The sequence below is a fragment of the Symsagittifera roscoffensis genome, chromosome 9, assembly GCF_963678635.1.
Source record: "Symsagittifera roscoffensis chromosome 9, txSymRosc1.1, whole genome shotgun sequence".
NCBI classification, from domain to species: Eukaryota; Metazoa; Xenacoelomorpha; order Acoela; family Convolutidae; genus Symsagittifera; species Symsagittifera roscoffensis.
Window position 1 is genome coordinate 4939615 of NC_087070.1, and position 20154 is coordinate 4959768.

Below are 20154 nucleotides of genomic sequence, written 5' to 3' on the forward strand. Positions count from 1 at the left end.
ATTGCTAAAAACTTAAAGTTATCCTTAATTTACTTTGTACAGTGCCTCGGATTTGCACTGAGATAATACTAGGCTTGTATTGAGCAGGAGCGCAGCTCCTAGAATTCAGTATAGTTTAATTTCTTATAAATTTTGATACCTTTTGCCGATTACATTCTTATCTGGTGATAAATTTATGCTCAAACTCAGTAAACGGAAGATTGCTGTCTGAACTAGTTTACCCTGGATTGAACTCCAGATTTGATGTAGAGAATTGGCGGCATCAAGGACACGGATTGCCTCAATTTGATTGTTCTAACAGGATCATTAATAAGCCTGAGAAAAGTGTTGTTGTCATTGTTCTAACCGCTGTAGCAGCTTGTACAAAACCAGATAATCTCGGTTATTGATGCGTGTACACCATCGGATAGTTACCACTTCTAAGATTGGACTAGTTTTGTCATCTCTTGCATTCAATCCTTCATTATATTTGTTTCTGTCCCGCTGCATTATGGGAACAAACTATATAAATAACCCACTTGCTGTACATCTGACCCCATAGTTATTCCTGTGTCAAAGCAAACCATACTTCTTCAGCCATTGATTGGCAAAAATTACAGCGACGGAAGCTCACATTGCTAGCCCATTACTTTGAATATACCAGGAATCCTTGTGATGAAACGATACCAAAGCTTTTTCATCGTAGATTTTTCACGAAAAAATTCCAGTGTACACAGCTTCAGTATGCCAAGTTCAATTGCTTCATTCAGGGAACATTAGTGCATAAAAATTTATCAGTATATATACCGATATTTATAATTTTCAAGTGTTTTATATATCCAAGACAATTTTCAAGGTATGTCTTTTACAAAAAAAACTTCTGAACCACACAGCGTGCAGAAATACTCTGCTCATTGTGTTACAAGCCAACATTAGTGAAACTCAGAAGGCGCAAGCAAAACAGTTTTCTTCTACTTCACACTTGAGGTAAGTGATAACTATTGTTCTTTGTACAGAGTCTGGGACAGTTTTTTATCTACGCCCATTTTTTTGTATGCACAGTGCTTTGGATAACCCAGCTTGGTAAATTTGGTCTGTCGTTTGTTGATGGCAAAAAATTCATTGTAATGATCCTTCTCAATATTTCAAATCAAAATCTTCCGTGTTTTCTTCTTTTTGCCTATCTTGAGCAGATCGCAACAAATTTTCCAGCGTTGTTTACACGAAAATCTAAATTTTGTCAAAATGTATAGCCAGCAACTCATTATCCTTAAGGTTTTTCTTCAGTTCTTCAACTGCATTGATCTCGAGGTTTATCTTTTTATGCGTGTATTTTTGCTATGGTCGCTGTTTCACGCAAAGTTTCTCTTGTTGTTTTGGTTGTTTCAATTTTTAAAGCGACAATTGGATATCAACCAGCAAAAATTTTCGTTGCACTTGTCTCTAATAGGATGTTTGGACTCTTTGAAAACCGTTCGACGCTCTTGACAGATTGATGTTACCTAGCACAATATCTCACATCAAGAGGTTTATCCTGTGTCTCAGTCTAATTTCTTTTCTTACTGCTTTTTAAATTTTGTTCCCAAATTTCCAACAATTGTTGCTTCACGCAACAAAAAGCGAAGGCTCAAAGTTTTTCATCGATTTGTTGCTGCTCTAACGATTTGGCCTCATTACCATCTCCTCTCAAAAAAAATTTGTCTTCATCACCATTTGATGTCTCTTCCCTGCGCAGTTTTAGTTAGTTTTAGTTTATTTATCTTGTTTGTTTGGTTTGATGGTAAAAAATTTCTTAATAAATACCTTCGCAGTTCTCAGTGTTACTTCATCAGTGGTTGCATTGTTTCTCAGAAATTTATCACACTCCAAAAAAACTCAATTTTTTTTGTAAATATTTTCCCTCCTATGCAAAGAGCAACCCTAGGCAAAAACACTCCTAGGCAAAAACCAACATCTTAATCAAAAGAGACAGTCAGCAAATGTTATCTTCTACAAGTTTTCTCGTTGTTTCATCCATTTTATTTCGTTGAGTTTTCCTCTTTTCTTTGTATTTGCCGTGCGACACATGCGGCTCTAGTTGGCCATGAAATTTCACCCGAAACTTTTGGTATTTGTATTGTGATAAAATTTTGTTTTTTGTTAAGATTGTTTCGAATTGGATGCTTCGGACCAATCGACAAGATTTCATATACTCATTCTGTCATTTTGAGGTTGTCAAGAAGTCTCATTGATTAATCGTTTTCCCCCATCGAAAGGCTTACTTTATTTCTCGGACAACCTTTTATTTTTTCCGATTTTTTTAACACTCGCAACAATCTTACGCTGAACCAAATGGAAAACGGATGCCAACATCTAATTGTCGATTTTTTTCTGCAGAGCGATCGGGCCTTCACTTCCATCTTCACATACCCGTTTCGGTCCTCATTATCCCTAGACGTCTCCTTCCTTAACAGTTTCAAACTAAAATTTCGAAAAGTCTGTTATTAGATCCTATTTAGATATTTTTTCAGAAACATCAGTATATGTACAGATATTTCTGATTTTAAAGTATTTTTCATATCCAACACAGTTTTTTCGAGGTTAGTCTTTTTTAAAGTTTTTTTTTAACCATACAGCGTGTAGAAGTACTTTGCTCATTGTGTTGCAGGCCACCAGTAGTGAAACTCAGAAGGCGCAAAACAAAACAGTTGTCTTCTACTTCATCCTTGAGGTAAGTGAGAAGTGTTGTTCTTTGTACAGTGTCATGGACAGTTTTTTATGTACACCCATGTTTTTGTATGCACAATGCTTTGAATAACCCAGCTTGGTAAAACTGTTGTAAAGGAATTCTCAACACTTCGTAATTAAGTTAATCATAAAACATAGCAGTTTGGCCGGCTGTAGATCTCACTTTACAAAAGAGGCTATCCATTATCTTGTTACGTTTGTTGACGGCAAAAAAATGATTGTTAAGATCCTTCTCAGTATTTTCAACTAAAATCGACCGTCTTTTCTTCTTTTTGCCTTACTTAAGCAGATCGTATCAAAATTTTCAGCGTTGTTTAATAGGTGTTTTTCGTCATATAACAAAAACCTTGTTTTTGTCAAAAAGTATAGCCAACAACTCATTATCATCAAGATGTTTCTTCAATTTTTCAACTGCATTGATCTCTAAGTTTTTCTCTTTTTGCGTATGTTTTCGCTATGGTCGCTGTTCCAAGTAAAACCTCTCTCGTTGTTTTGGTTGTTTCAGTTTTTAAAACGAAAAGTTACTGTCAGCCAGCAAAAGTTTTCGTTGCACTTGTCTCTATTGGGATGTTTTGGACCCTTTGAAAACCGTTCGACCCTCTTGTCAGATTGATGTTACCAAGCACAATATCTCACATCAAGAGGTTTATCTTGTATCTCAGTCTAATTTCTTTTCTCAATGGTTTTTGAAATTTTGTTCACAAGTTTGCAACAATTGTTGATTCACAGAACAAAAAGCGAAGGCTCACATCTTTTCATCGATTTTTTGCTGTTCCAACGATTTGGCATCATTACCACCTCCTTTCATCATTTTCTGTCTTCATTACCCTTTGATGTCTCTTCCCTAAGCAGTTTTAGTTGAAAACTATTCCAAAAAATTCTCGGGACCCCTATTGATGGAAGTTCTGGTTATAGTTCGTTTGCAGGCAACTTTTTTCAATTTTTACACATTGCGCTTTAAGAACAAGCCCTACTGTTTTGGATGGGTTAGAATAATTTTAGTTTCTGGTTCATAATTAAAAGTTGAATCGTTTTTAGCTTCAAGATATTTTACGAGAGAATTATCTTCAATTTTTTCATTATCAATATGAAATTAAGCTCTAAAGTCTTAATATTTTTGCTTATTTAAAACTTTTTTGATATAATTTCGCGACAATTTTCCAACTGACTTTTTAATGATATCCAGATTGTATCTCGATAAAAATCAATACTTTGTTTTTGTTTTGAACAACTGCTTAATAATTTTATAACATCAATTGCAGATCGTTTTTGTTCAGATTGAAATTGAACGATCCAAGTTTTTTACCACCAGTTGTAAAACAAGTGCACTAAAATTTTTGTGGGAAGTGCCCCGGAAGATTTTAATGGTTCAAGGTTCATACGTTTTTTCTTGCATTCTAAAAAATTAACATTTCTGAACTCAAATTTTTTTTTCAAAATTTTCATTGGTAACTAGAAGTGTTGCCTTTGGCGACAAACAAAGTGTTGTTCTGATCTGTGCTTTGGCGGGTGTGAAAGAAAAAAAGTTCTACAAAAGAATTGAGTTGAAGTGTTTCAACGAATCAGAACAAAATGTTGACAAAATATTTCGAAACAAAAAAACTAATTTCTTTCAAATGTTTGTTCAAATAATTTTAATAAAAAGAAATTTGACCTATAAACGAAATTCGATCTATAATTATAGCATAACCTCGCTGTAGGAGACTTTTAAAAAGTTCATTTGACAATTTCAGCTAACTCAAAATATGAGGGTTTAATTGTTACCGATAAAATTTTTTGTCAAAATTATAGAACGGTCAAGTGAGATTGTTAAGTGAAGCATTAAAAGATAAAAAGTAGCAGGGTTTTACTAAAACTACCAGCAGCACATTTCTCTGCTGTCATTGTTATAGAGATCACTAGTTACATTGCTTCTGTAGGTCAGATCCAAGTGAGCTTCTAAAACTTTTCATCGCACAACTACCTGCTTGCTTCCATGTGCATTTGATTCTATCATCGTAAAACTCCAGCGTCTTCCAAAACGGTTTCAGAAGAGTGTTTTTAGCACAGACAAAAGTCCTAAATCAAATTTAAGGGCATTTGCAATACCACATGTGTAATGAAGCGAAATCTGATCCATTCGAAATGTAGTTTGATTATAGCTTTGGCAGAAACATAGAAAGAAATCTGAGAAAAGAGGAACATCAAGCACATAAATTTAATAAATCTTCAGGAAATGTTTTCCAACATTAATAATAAAAAGCAACGAGAAAATATAGAGCTGTTTTTTCTCATCTCCATACTTAACAAATGTATTCAAATTTAATTTTTTGAAATTTTTTCAAGTTCTAAAATATCCGGAAAAAGAATTTGAGACTGTAATTCGGAAACTTTGCCTGTAGTCTGTTTTTCTCGACTCGACGTAGCTCGTGGCTAAACTTTCTATTTGAAGATGATGTCAAAAAATTAGAAAATATCAGTGGATGTGAAGAAAACTAAGTTTTATAACGAAAAAAACGGCCTTTTTGACACCTGAAATCAATCTTTAATTAACTTCAACTGAATAATTAGCCAAAATTTTTGTTGATCTAAGAGTTCCCATTCCAACTTATAAAAGTTGAGGCTCACAGATATGCGGTGACAAACCTCATTTTTTTGGTCAAATTTATCAAAAAATGTGCTTTAAAACTGTGAATAGACAAAATTGACTGGGACAAAATTGATTTTTTTGCTTACTTTATCAATTACTGGAATGATTGGCTGGCAAAAATTCTCTGCAGAAAATTGATTTTTTGCTTACTTTATCAATTACTGGAATGATTGCCTGGCAAACATTCTCTGATTTAATCCTTCGCTCACGAGGCAGTTGTTCTAGATATTCATACTGGGAGCTATTTTGAATGAGTGAAGAGTCGAATGCATGAAAGTTCTTAACCAATCAGTTCCCTTCAAACTTTTCAAAACTGTTTTTGAGGGTGAAGTGCGCGCCGACAGAACTCAATTTTTTTGGTTATTACCTTCAAAAACATCTGACTAAAACATCTGACTACTCAATTGTTCAAAACTGACTGATTTTCTTTCTCTCTTAAATCAAAAGAAGGAATAAAAATTGTGATTGGCTGAGAAAGATTTCGCGGATTCGGTTCTTCCTGCATGATGCTTTTTTCTATATGTTCATACAGGGGCTACTCTGAGGCGTGAAGACCTGAATGGGCAAAAATACCAGCCAATCAGCGCCCTTTAAACTGTCCAAAAACGACAGAGCTTATCGCTTTTGTTGATTATGTTTGTAATAGATCTGCTTGGTCAACAAATTTTTGCGGATCCGGGCGTCAGCCAATTCGGTTCTTCGCACATCAGTCCCTCGCGCATCAAGGATTTAAACGTTCGTACTCACAGCATATGTGGCTACAGATGTCCCTGACTCAAAATATAATTGAAAATTAGATATAATTTTGTTATTTATGAACGGTAGTTTCATGTATATTAAAGTCTCACTAAAAAATTGTTAAACTATCACAGCTTCAGTGGGTAAAACGTACACTTGGGTTACATTTTCATACTTGAGCTAAGCTCACGCAAGGAAATCTGAATGCGCAAAAAATATCAGCCAATAAGGGCCCTTAAGTTTGTCCAAAAGCGCAAAGTATTTCAGCTTTGGGCCTCCGCGTAATCGGTTCTTCGCATATTCGTTCCTTCGCGCATTCGGTCCTATGGGGCTTTGAGTTCGTTTTTTTATCAATTTAAAAATATATTCAACTTCCTTTCTTTTTATTATTTGAAGTCGGTTTATTAGTTCCCACGTTGGTTTGGTCCCGGTGTTTGATGGCAATGCCGATTTTGCAGGAATAAGTTTGAACTATTTGCTTCGAAATCATGAAAACCGAAGATTGTAAAGATTGCATATCAGTATAGAGATTTCTACAAATTTCTTGGCTTCAATTTCAAAAACCCGCAAAAAATAGAAGATGCAAACCCAAGAAAACACAACACTATTTTACTGATTTTCAAAAAATATCAAGACTAGCAGGGCAAAACCTTGAAAGTTGCCAGTGCTCTATAAAGTCTATGGAATAGTTTTTTTGAAAATGAAAGTTTCATGAAAAAAAGCAAATTTTTTCAAGTTACCGCCCCACACAACATTCATTTTACAAAATTGCAAAAACTTTCTGGAGTAATGAATCAATTGGGACAAATAACCGTCTCAAATCTTTTGAAGCATTTCTGAAACTGGTAAAATCATCGCTTACACGTTACACCGGGTGTTTTCGAAGCAGGTCTTATATGTTTCCTCTCTTTCCACCGGTAGAACAAAATACCGAGTGTTTTCTATACTGTTTTTTTTTTACAATTCCTCTCTTTTTCACTAATTTTTTCAATGGATAGCAAATTTTGCCGAAAATTTTAAAATACTTCATTAAATTAGGTTTGTGTTGTTATCTCATATTTTCCCGGTGTGTTAATTGGTTTTTCAATGCACTTTGTGAATGCAAATTTGAGAATGCAGCTTAGTGAAAATAGTATTTTTGAGGGCAAATAGCGCACTGACAAATCCCAATTTTAGGTCAATAATTTCAAAAAATGCAATTTGTTTTATCTGGCTGAACTAACTGTTCAAAATTGAATAATAATTATGATTGGCTGACAAAAGTTTCGCGAATATGGTCCTTCTTGCATGAAGCATTTTTTCGATCAGTCAGCGCCCTTTAAACTGTCCAGAACTGACAACATCTATCCTTTTTTAGTTTTTTAATACTAGTTTTGATTGTTTGACAAATTCTTCGTCCTCCTAGCATTCGGTCCTTCTCGCATTCGCTTCTTCGCTCATTCTATTGTTCAAACTATTGAAGGATTCCATCGTCCATCGGCCACAAATTACTTTATATTTTTGAAAATTATTTTTTTTTCGATTGATGAACGGTGACTTCATGAATACCACTGGTGTCAACCTTTTTTTTCAATCAAAATTCATTTTAAACTATTTTTTCTGAACCGAATTTTGATTACCATCTGAAAGCTAATGAACTCAAATTACCTGCGAATTTTTTTAAAGAAATAATTACGGTTTGATTACTTCCAATTTGGTTAATTTGGTATATTCAAGCCCAAAAGGTGAACAAATTTGGCTCAAAAACTAATCCAGTTAGATTTGAGGGAGCTACTCATAGATTATAAGAAAAATTACTTTGTTTTTGAAAAATTATGAAAATTTGGGTTTCTCAAAAAATAACATCTTTCTTAGAAAAATCAATTCAATTCAGCCTTCATCATGAAATTTCAAAGTGAAATTTGATGCAAGAGAAATTACAAACAAAACCTTTATTCGAATTACGATATGAAACAGTCCAGAACACTTTAGTATAAGTTTCAGTATTTCAAGATCTATACTGCTTGAGTTTCAGGATATCAGATGAAAGTATTAGAATTTGTGCTGATTATCAGGATATCGGAGATGAATTGATAATTATCCATACGGACGGAGTTTTAGGATGTCGAATGAAACAAAACTTCAACATAAAAAACAAAATTACATAAGCGATTCACAGGAACCGCAATCATATAACTAATAAATTAATAACCTACAATAAACTCTTGACGCATTGCAAAAATTTAAATTGTAATCCTCAATGAAAATTTTGCTTACTCGCTGCGTTAATCAATTTAGATTCCCAAAAACAGCTTACTGGGAAATTTATAAGAATTACATCAGAAAATTTAAACAACCAATTATTAAAAGTTTTTTCGTGGATTCCACTGACGATGAATAAATCTTTGCTTTTAAATTCCACTTCCACATATGCTAGACAAAAAATCGAGCTTTAGCTATTTTTAGTTCAAGCAATTATTTTGTTCAGTGTAATAAGCAAAATTGCGCAATTCACTTACAATTTGTTGAGTCCGCTTAAGTTTTGCTGAAACCCCGTACCTTTTGCGATAATCAGTTACATTTGCAGAATCAGGAGCAACTAGCTTTTTTTGCGGGTTGCGGAATCTTCAAAACAACCTTATTTTCCGACACAATGTAAGTTACACATTTTTGTAAGCAGGATCCAGTGAAAATTTGTACGCGGAGTGCACTTACGCTTTGGATCATAATTACTGGTTTGTATCTGGCTTGCAATGAGCTACAGACACCAAATTTTACGTCTATTTCAAGCACAGTTTGGTCTCGTAATAAACTGAGCAGCTCGGAATTGTTTTCTGTTTTTAATTTTAATGTTTTGTTTGCAGAAAAAAGCTCATTTTTAAGCTAAATTAGGTTTGTGTTGTTATCTCATATTTTCCCGGTGTGTTAATTGGTTTTTCAATGCACTTTGTGAATGCAAATTTTGCAAAGCTTAGTGAAAATAGTATTTTTGAGGGCAAATAGCGTACTGACAAATCCCGATTTTAGGTCAATAATTTCAAAAAATGCAATTTGTTTTATCTGGCTGAACAAACTGTTCAAAATTGAAATTTTTTTTTGTATATCGGCATAGAAAGTTTGAAAAATAATTATGATTGGCTGACAAAAGTTTCGCGAATATGGTCATTCTTGCATGAAGCATTTTTTTTACATGTTGAAGTTTCTCAAAAAATCTCGATCAGTTAGCGCCCTTTAAACTGTCCAGAAATGACAAAATCTATCCTTTTTTAGTTTTTTATTACTAGTTTTGATTGTTTGACAAATTCTTCGTCCCCCTAGCATTCGTTCCTTCTCGCATTCGTTTCTTTGCTCATTCTATTGTTCAAACTATTGAAGGATTCCATCGTCCATCGGCCACAAATTACTTTATATTTTTGAAAGTTATTTTTTTTCGATTGATGAACGGTGACTTCATGGATACCAATGGTGTCAACCTTTTTTTTCAATCAAAGTTCATTTTAAACTATTTTTTTCTGAACCGAATTTTGATTACCATCTGAAAGCTAATGAATTCAAATTACCTGCGAATTTTTTTTAAAAAATAATTACGGTTTAATTACTTCCAATTTGGTTAATTTGGTATATTCAAGCCCAAAAGGTGAAAAAATTTGGCTCAAAAACTAATCCAGTTAGATTTGAGGGAGCTACTCATAGATTATAAGAAAAATTACTTTGTTTTTGAAAACTTATGAAAATTTGGTTTTCTCAAAAACTAACTTCTTTCTTAGAAAAATCAATTCAATTCAGCCTTCATCAAGAAAATTCAAAGTTAAATTTGATGCAAGAAAAATTAATGCGAGAATTACAACCAAACCTTTATTCGAATTACGATATGAAACAGTCCAGAACACTTTAGTATAAATTTCAGGATTTCAAGATCTATACTGCTTGAGTTTCAGGATATCAGATGAAAGTATTAAAATTTGTGCTAATTATCAGGATATCGGAGATGAATTGATAATTATCCATACGGACGGAGTTTTAGGATGTCGAATGAAACAAAACTTCAACATAAATGACAAAATTACATAAGCGATTCACAGGAACCGCAATCATATAACTAATAAATTAATAACCTACAATAAACTCTTGACGCATTGCAAAAATTTAAATTGTAATCCTCAATGAAAATTTTGCTTACTCGCTGCGTTAATCAATTTAGATTCCCAAAAACAGCTTACTGGGAAATTTATAAGAATTACATCAGCAAATTTAAACAACCAATTATTAAAAGTTTTTTCGTGGATTCCACTGACGATGAATAAATCTTTGCTTTTAAATTCCACTTCCACATATGCTAGACAAAAAATCGAGCTTTAGCTATGTTTAGTTCAAGCAATTATTTTGTTCAGTGTAATAAGCAAAATTGCGCAATTCACTTACAATTTGTTGAGTCCGCTTAAATTTTGCTGAAACCCCGTACCTTTTGCGATAATCAGTTACATTTGCAGAATCAGGAGCAACTAGTTTTTTTTGCGGGTTGCGGAATCTTCAAAACAACCTTATTTTCCGACACAATGTAAGTTACACATTTTTGTAAGCAGGATCCAGTGAAAATTTGTACGCGGAGTGCACTTACGCTTTGGATCATAATTACTGATTTGTATCTGGCTTGCAATGAGCTACAGACACCAAATTTTACGTCTATTTCAAGCACAGTTTGGTCTCGTAATAAACTGAGCAGCTCGGAATTGTTTTCTGTTTTTAATTTTAATGTTTTGTTTGCAGAAAAAAGCTCATTTTCAAGCTAAAGCATTGAGGAATAATGATAATTGGTACCAATTTTATGAAACAAAAAACAAGGTTGAAGTTATGATTATGGGGCATTGGAAAAATTTCTTGATCTTTTTTGTTATACGGCACAAAATTGTGTTTTTGTTTTGAAGAATTGTTTCAAAATACTCAAATCTGATTGGTTGAAAATAATCCGTCAAAATTATTGGACTTTTTATATTAAAAACAAGCACAATTAACATTTTGGTTTTTTGGGTCTCATAACACAAACGGTCCAGATTTTTCACCGCGCTACCCGTAGTATGAATTGGCATCCACTATGCTACTTTTCACATTCTCGACTAATTTTAGGTCAAACTTCGACGAATTCCCCCAGTTGTGAGCCATAACTAAGAGTTCGACTTCTGTTGATAAAACGGCTTTTATGATATTTTTTGATTGATAAGCTTTATATGATATCCATTTCATCGGCAGTGCAGTTGATTCCGAATGGCCGCATTTTAACAGATTTGAGCATGTGTAGCATTGCAATTTACAAATCTAGCTCTATCGGCAAAGTTAAGGCATGATGTTCATGTTTCATCTGATGCTTTTTGCGGATCTCTTGATTTTAATATTTTCCACAGATGAATTACCGTAATTAAAAAAACTTGGTTACACAGAGTTTCGTTGCAACAAGTTATAGTCGCATCCTTAATCTTTTGCTACTTATCCGGTTTGACTTCCAAACACAATAAATGCTTATCAGACATTTCCGACTACCCTGCAAAAGGTCTCAAATTGCTTTAGAAAATTTAATTTTGATAAACTCCAAATTTTGAGCTGTTTTAGATTTTTGTTCTCACTTTTAAAATAAGTGCCAAAAAATTCTGCTTGGCTTGGTTTATTTAATCAATCATATTTTTTGTTTTTCAACTAATCGTTTTCGACGGATTTTTTTGTCATCTGAAAGATATTGTTGACTTGAGCTTACACTGAAAAAAATTTCCTACCTGTAATAAATTTGCGTGAAAATATCTACATTGGCTAACTTTAAAAAATCAACGGGCAATTTAGTTTGTTCAATAACATGCGTAAGCTGCAAATTGAGGAAAAATGCGTTTCAAATCGAATTGAGGAAAAAATTATTCATCTTAAAAGTTTATAATTGGCTTTAAAGTGCAGTCGGCACATTCAGGGTTTCGTCATCATATGCGAACAGTCTTGTCGTTCCAGTTTTTGAAGAAAATGAAGATTAAAAACGCCTGGTGTGTTTTTTCTTATTTTCACTCCGATTTTACAAAAGTTAGATTGCATGGGTATCAATCCGGAATTGATTGCTAAGCTAGAAATCCAAAAATGCTTGCAATAGACTAAAATGAAGATGACACACGCACAGCTTTTCGACCAATACGTTTCAATACGCAAAATATTTATTTGTGGCAATTTTCCGCAATAATTGTACCAAACTGAATTGGTAAACAGGAAAAGTAGATGTTAGATGTTTATTTGATATTTGATGTTTATCAGGTGTTTATTTGGTGAACTCCAGTGGGAGACAACACTCACCCGTCCAAGTTTGGTCACGAAGTCTTTTGATGATATATACCTTCTTAGTAGTACACCTTAAAGTAATCGTGAAAAACGTCAATCTAATTGTGAAAAGATGCAGAAAAAGATGATATACAAGACCTGAGTGGGCGACAAACCCCCTGTCCGTCCAGATTTGGCCGAAAAGTTGAATGATGTTATAACCAGGGGTAGGGAAACAATTAATTGGGCACTTCCAATCAATTATTGCTTCGATTAATCAATTGGAATTGGCCAGTCCATCAATTAATTCATTGCAATTAATTACAATAATTGATCTTTTATTGAAATGTGAAAAGTATACTGACAAAAATCAATTTCGAACTTAATTAGATCAACATACTAAGAGCGTTCCATTTTTCCATAGATTCTTTTCTCCAAAAATTGTTGTTGACCTTTAAGATTATCTCAACTGTAAAAAGAGCGTTTTTATGAGTTTCGGTAAAAATGTTGAAATGATCAATGTATTTGGAGATAATTTTCAATCGAACTACCAATTGCCTGTTAAATATTTGGGATTAAAAATTGACAATAAACTGAGTTTTAAGCAACATATATGTGGCATTGTTAAAAAGTTATCAACTTTCAGTGGAATAGTTTACAAATGTCGTGAAGTTTTTCCGAAAGCAAGTCTTCTGTTGTTCTACAGAGCATATGCTCAATCCGTAATTCAATATGGTACTCTTATTTATGGCAATACACATAAAACTCATCTCGATTCAATTTTAAAACTACAAAAACGCATCACGCGGGCTATATTCTTCAAACGCAAATTTGAACCAATAACCCAATATATGAGTGAAAACTAAATTTATTCAGTCTTTAATATGTTTCTGAAGTCTCTCTTCAAAGAATTATTTGAAATTTTAAGATGCCCCGATAAGAATAGTTTTTTGAGTTTATCGAGCCTAGAAAGGCTTCCTCACACCCGCAGCGAGACTAAAAAACAAATTACAAATATAGCTTTTAAATCAAACGCCATGAAATTCTCTCTTAAACGTAGGCTAGCAATAGCATATAATTTTGTTTTTCAGAATAATTCACTTCCAAAAGATTTTTTCGAATTAAATAAATCAGAACTGAACCGTTTTCAGGAATCTTTTTTCCATAATTATATGTTTGATAATGAATTCTTACACAAACTGCTCTTTAATTGATGCCCACTCTGGAGACTTTATGTCTCTGCTCTTTAAGTTCTCGAGGTGTCCCACTCGATGAGATGAAATTCTCTTTGGGTCACCCTCCATGCCTTATAATAGTATTCATTACTGTTGTAATGTAGATGGTAAATTAAATTAAATTATCTGCGCCTCGAGATTCATTGGCAGCAGAGATCGTGCCAATATAGACTTATTCGCGCCAATATATACTTACTTTGAGGGGGGAGCGCGCACCGAAAAAACGCAATTTTTTGGTTAAAATTTTCCAAAAAGTGCCTAAAAACGCCTTTTTGGACTTTTTTTTCAAAATTTTGACTGCGGCGCAGAAAATTTGGCGGAAACAGGGAGTAAGCCGGCCTTAGGGGGAGCTCGAAAAATCATTTTCGTCGACCTAAAAAAAAGGTCGATAAAATTTTCGAAAATTTTTGAAAATCCGCGCCCCCCCTCGAGAAAATCCTAGATCCACCCCTGGCTTCAACTATGATTTCATCAGTTGTTGAATCAAACATTGAGCCCCAGGAGGTAGAAATTAACTGTGTGATGGAGATCGAATTAACAAAGTTAGGGCAGGAACAATCATAAGGTCATTGAGAAACGATAAAGTACAAATCAGATGGAGGCGATGTACAAATGGGACGTAGATAAGGAGTCCAGATAAGATTGAGTTTGAAGAAGTAGATGACGAGGAGAGATCAGAGCGACAAAAGAAATACGAGACGGCTCGTATCAGGTCGAAAACTTGAATGCTCCGACTGAGTTTTAATTTCATGGATCAATCTTTAAAAAAATAATTTTTTGAAAACCATCCCTCACACGCTATGCAAAGTTCCGTATAGCAAAGTTTTAAATAGACCGAAGAGCATGCCTCAAACCAAGTTGGAACAATTTCCAATACGGATTAAGTTTCCGTTTACCCGTTAATAGCACGTTACCAGCACTGGAGTTTCATGGATAAAAATCATTTTTATTACTTTTTCATAGTCAGTCTCAATAAAAATCAAAAACAATTATATTTAATTTTTTTTTGAATCTATAAAATCCATTTTAGCCAATTATAATCAATTAAAATTCATTATAATCCATTTTTTTTTTCTGAAAATTTCAAACACAGTGCAAAATAATCGAATTTTCAATTTTGCTGTAGGCCTGATACACGTTACAGACAAAAACGAGATTTGATTTGGTTGAATGTAACTTATCTTGTATTCATTTTTTGTTTCACAGTTTGTTCTCATAAAGTTTTTATTTCTATTTTTTTGGTGATCTTTATTAACTCTTATTGACCCAATTTACTTTCCTCCGCGTCCCTACAGTATTGTGGAAGACCCGGGACATGCATGAACGTGTGTTTCAGGCCACACCCCCAACTCAAACCCCCACCCCCGCTTACAACTCCTCGTTTGCGTCCCCACCCCTTCCCGGCTTACACCTCACACGCACATATTTACGGCCTTTGTTTAGACTTTATATTCCATTGCAATCAATGATAATGGACTTTAAATGGACATTAATCTATTACAAAGGACTTTATTGGATTGAGGTTTTACGGAAATAATCAATTATAATGACAGCATAATTGATTTTGAGGTCTAAACTTGCAACAATAATGGATTATAATGACAATAATTGGACAAAATTTTTCCATTATAATTGATTTTTGTACATTAAACTCCGGTGCGGGTTATTGTCCCAAATTTGCCAAACTGACAGTCCTTAAACCCTCATAACTTTACGAAAAAATATCACGTGTGAATTATCAATGAAATTTCATCTCAGTACATCAATACTTTTTAAATGATAGATTTGAAAATTTCGTCGTTAAAAAGTCGAAATTTGCCTGGAGAAAAAGCCATCCGAGCACAATTATTACTTCACTTTCTTTGAAAGTTGGAACAAAAAATGAAAGATAAACACATGATATAGATTAGTCACTAGCTAATTGGTTATAGTTTGAAATTTTATGTTTTCTGAGATTGTCTGATCATACACTCACAAATGGAAATATGAGGTTGGTGTTCCGATTTATGCTCGGTGTGGTTTTTTTTATAGTCAATTTTCACCGATCAAAATAATAGTTTTCGACAAAAATTTTTTATACCTCATTGAAGATATCGACTTCCAGAGTTCAAATGTTAAAAAATATTTTTACCTCCGATTATTTTTTGTAAAGTTCTGGGGGTTTGAAAATTGCCAAATTGACCGTGTTCTGGACTAAATTATGCGCACTTAGAAGAATTTATTCATATTGCTGAGAGCGTAACGCGAATTTTTTATGCGTGGCGCGTTATACCGCACAACAAAATTGTTCCTAATTGATTTTAGGCCTGCTAATCAGATTGGTCATATTAATTTCGTACGACTCTAAATTCCATACTGTTATTGTCCAAATTTTATAGGTTTTCATGGTTTTCTTTTCCCAAAAACTATTCGACACGAACTAAGGGACAGTCGGAACATTCAGGGACATTCTTTGCCCTGTTATACGAGCAGTCTTGTTTGATATTTCATACTATTGACCTTGAAAAGAGAACGGTTAGACTCAGCTGAAAAAAGAGGTTAACAATTTTTTTTTCAAAAAAAGAGTCTTTTTTCTTTTCTAAAAGAGCAAATTTAAGTAGAAAAACCTGCATTTTTTAGCAAACTTATTGAACCTTTTTTTAAAACCTCCGATTAGATTGAGTAGCTTTGATGCTCATTCAGCATCCAATTCAATTTACACAGCTTCCTTCTGCAGTAATTAAATTTCCTACTTACGCCGGTATGAAGTTCCTGCAAATTATACCTTACATCCAAATGGTTTTCATCCATAATTTAGTGCAATTTATAAATTGGTATCATGTCTGGGTTCACTGTTCAGTTAGGTCTGATTCAGAACATGTGTGAGGAAAAGAGGATAGCTATAGTTGAGTGCATTTGACTGAGTGTTTTTTTTATTCTGCTAAGTGGAAATTCTGTGATCTGATTTTATACGCTCATTGCGTATACTTTGATTAAATTAGCAGTTCTTGTCTGACTTTTGTCATTCAAGCTCCTTTGGAGTGCTCTATGTGATCATTTCTTTTGATTTACCTTGGGAAAAAAATCACTTTTGTTTTTTTAACCTTCTTTTTAAATTTTAGAAACTTAAGTTGCCTTAGTTGTAATAGAAGAAGAACAACATTTTTCACACCCCCCAAGGAGCTTCAGAGGGAGGATTTTTACCTGCTTCTAAGTTGGGGCTTTCATTAGCAACATATGTTCATGGTTTCAAATGAGCCATATATTTTGCTATCATTATCTAATGAATAATTTATAGTTCAACTAACAAAATCTGTAATATGTAAAATCACCAATATCAATATTTATGGGGCCTATCTTCCATTCGACGTCTTCTTAGATTATCAGCATTGATGAAACATTCCATTTCCCCAAGGAATGCGAGACTTGCGAACTATAGAAGACAAATCAGGATATTCTATTGAAAATACCATTTGAGGGTCTTTTTAGGCGTGAAGTTAGAAAAGCCCCTGAATTGAACAATTTTGGATGATCATTTCCTTTTATTTTTACCACCCAACCCGCGTATTTTTTCATCTAACTTGCATTTCTGGTAAGCACATTTTAACCATTTGGGCAAAATATCAAATTCAGGTGCGCATTAGATTAACACGCTGATTAATGAAAAATCAATTAGAATACCAAAGGGAAAGACCACAATTATCGGACTTATCGGCGGTTTATTTGTGGGCCCAGATTTAACAGCACACTGAGGTTCAATGCAAATTCACTTTCCATTTGCATATTGATTAGGGTCTAGTCTGGAGATTCTTCAATCTATATCAGACGGTTTTACCATTTTTTCTCGCGTTCTGTTTTCGATTTTAGATAAAAATCATTCATCATGAAGATCACGGCGATCTTTTAGCCGTAAGTAGCAAAGATCATAGCAACCCTGTGGCGAACAGTTTTGTTTAAAAAATGATGGAAGGAACTTCGAAAACCTTTTTTATCCGAGGAAACATTTTGTCTTCTTTAAAGAAACGGTTTGAGGAAAATTGGATTGTTGTTTACTAGTTTAATTTAAAAACAGTTCGATTTTGCTTTTAACTACTTTTAAGAGCAGTTAAAGTAACTCTTAAAACATTTTCATCAGCATTTTTTAATTTAAAATGGCCATTAGGCATGAAAATATATCGGCCGGTGGTGACAATCCGTGTTGCCGCCTTCAATATGCCTTATTTGGGCATCCAGGGTTAACAAATTCAATTAGGCAAGGGTTTAAACGTGTCGATATCGATACCGGCTATCACAAGGCAACAAAAGAAAAGCCATTATCGTTTATGACTTATTGTATACCGTCGCGGCCACCTTGCAAAAAATGATCTCATTGCCGTTTTAACTGATCACGCTAGGGTTTCTTCCCGTCATTTTATTACCAATATTTTGCATACTTGCGTTTCAGGTGCGTATCTAAGAATTTTACAGGTGCGTATTGTAGTTTTATAAAAAAAAATTTTTATTTTTGGCTCCTTGAAAAAACTAAAAAGATCTTTCTTTTTTCTAGTATTCATTAGACGCCCTTGCTTGGTGGTTAGTATTTCTACGATTCAAAAAACAGTATTTGAAAATGATGTCGATCGTTTTTTGTAGATTGATCGATTCGATTTTCCGAGCTTACTTAAAACACTAAAGAGACGCTATCATGCCAATTTTTTTTTGCCACCAAAACTTTGAAAATTGAGCTTATGATATTTATGATGACAGAATGTTATAGAAAAAATAGGCAAAAAATTTTGTTTTAACGCTTTTTGGAAGGTGTTACCAAAACTGCAAGTTGGGCGCACGCTTCACGATCAAGTTTAGTGTAGATTGGCAGAATTGCAGAATTTTTGAAAAAATAATGCTTGGACGGTCAAAAAGGGATGTGCAATAGCACCAAAAGACCCTGTTAGTGATGAGGAGGCAGAATTCCCTAGGAGGCGGTGTGTCATTGGAACAGCTGAATCCGCTAAGCCCCTTAAATTCGCTCCTTGAAAACTCTTACGGACGGTTCAGTATTTTTTGATTGCACATTTGTGAAACCGGACGATTGCCAGATGTCGAGAAATTAGAATTCTGAGAAAGGAGCGAAAAACATTCATTTTTGTTTCAAAATTTTTAGCACGTGAAGAAACTTTTGGTAAAATCTTTTTAATTGTTCAAACCGCTGCAAATACTCAAATTTTTTCAAGCGTATGTATTTTTATGTTTTCAAAGGTAAAATTGAATTTCTTTTTTCGCAAAAACAGATCCCGTTCCTACAAATCTTTTTGAATTTAACCAAAATTTTCTACGAAGATGTCGGCGGCGTATCAATTAGCATAAATCTCTAATAGCAACAAAATTCAAAACGAAAACAAGAAGCGACTAGCATAAAGAAATTAAATACAAAATTCATTTTTTGTCAAACCAGAGCATTTGTACACAAAAGAAATATTAGAAATCAAAATTTTTGTCACCATTAACTTTTTGTATATACGATCGGTGTTCGGTGCAAGTCATTAAAGGTGTGGATGTGAGCTATTACTAATTATATGTTGAAATCATTTTTGCAGGTTGTTTTCTTCAATTCTCAATTTTGCATATCTCAGTAAAAAAATTTTATTGAGAAATATAATGGCTAATAGAGCTATCAAAATTTTTTAAGCGATTACATTTTTGTGTTACAAATCCTTATGCTAGTTGAGTTTTATCCTAGTTGCCAGGATTAAACTCAATAGACCAAAAATGCTAGTCATACATTTCCATAAACTAAGTCTATGAAAAAAATACTAATCATACAAGTTTCATAGATTTTGCTAAAATGGTCGCATCGTGTTTTCAAAGAATTTTTTTCTTGTTTTGTCATAAAAGTCCATGTAACGTACTAAATAAAAAAGAAAAATATTTTGTCAAGAATATGTCAATCATGTAATTTCCACATATGAAAATTGTGTGACTAGCATTTTTTTGACGACGACAACAAAAGTTTTTCCAAGTCATTTTGAAATTGCCCCAATCTTTTTCAACCGTAAATAGAATTTTGTACTCAAACAATTATATTCCAAAGGTTTTTTTGTTGCATACAATACTTAATTTTTTGTGTGCATAACGTAGTCTTGGAAACAAAAAAATGGGATTTTTTTCCGTTCTCTGGATATCTTTTTTCAAAACGCTAAGAGTTCCTATTTTTTGTATGGCAAGTTTATGTACGCCTTGATCAATGTCTGATCATTTAAAAAATCATTTTTGAAAAAAAATTATCTTTGAAGATGTTTGCCAAAACTTAAAGGTGTTGATGAATTCATTATATTGTTTGTGTAAGAAAACTCTGATATAATTCTGGTCAATTTCAATGCATTGTAAATTCGAGAAGATCAAACATTTGTTGACTCTAGTGTACCATGGTTTTCGTCACTTGTGTTCGGTCGCGAACACATTCCAAAAGTTTTGAGTAATAAAATTTTAGAAAAAAAACTTTTTTTGGTTTATGGGAAAATGCTAGTCGTACAGTTTCCATATATGCAAAATCATTAGTCATCGACCTTTTAGGCAATTTTTTGTGAGTATGGAATTGCAAGAAAAGTGTATGATTAGCATTTT

The 20154-nt window shown here is 33.5% G+C and overlaps 2 protein-coding genes across 5 annotated transcripts in view; one reads left to right on the top strand and one right to left on the bottom strand.

Moving 5' to 3' along the window:
- Positions 1 to 20154, bottom strand: part of LOC134854483 (uncharacterized) — a 562741-nt gene that overhangs the window by 74008 nt on the left and 468579 nt on the right. The window lies entirely within an intron of this gene.
- The window catches only part of LOC134853944 (uncharacterized), a 28154-nt gene continuing 24871 nt past the window's right edge, over positions 16872 to 20154 (top strand). Inside the window, exon 1 of one of the 4 annotated variants that reach the window (XM_063869952.1) lies at positions 16872 to 17143. The gene's annotated coding sequence lies outside the window, so the exon portion shown is untranslated. Of the gene's footprint in view, positions 17144 to 17876; positions 18019 to 20154 lie in introns of those variants that run through there. The other 3 variants (XM_063869950.1, XM_063869956.1, XM_063869955.1) reach the window with 3 other exon arrangements.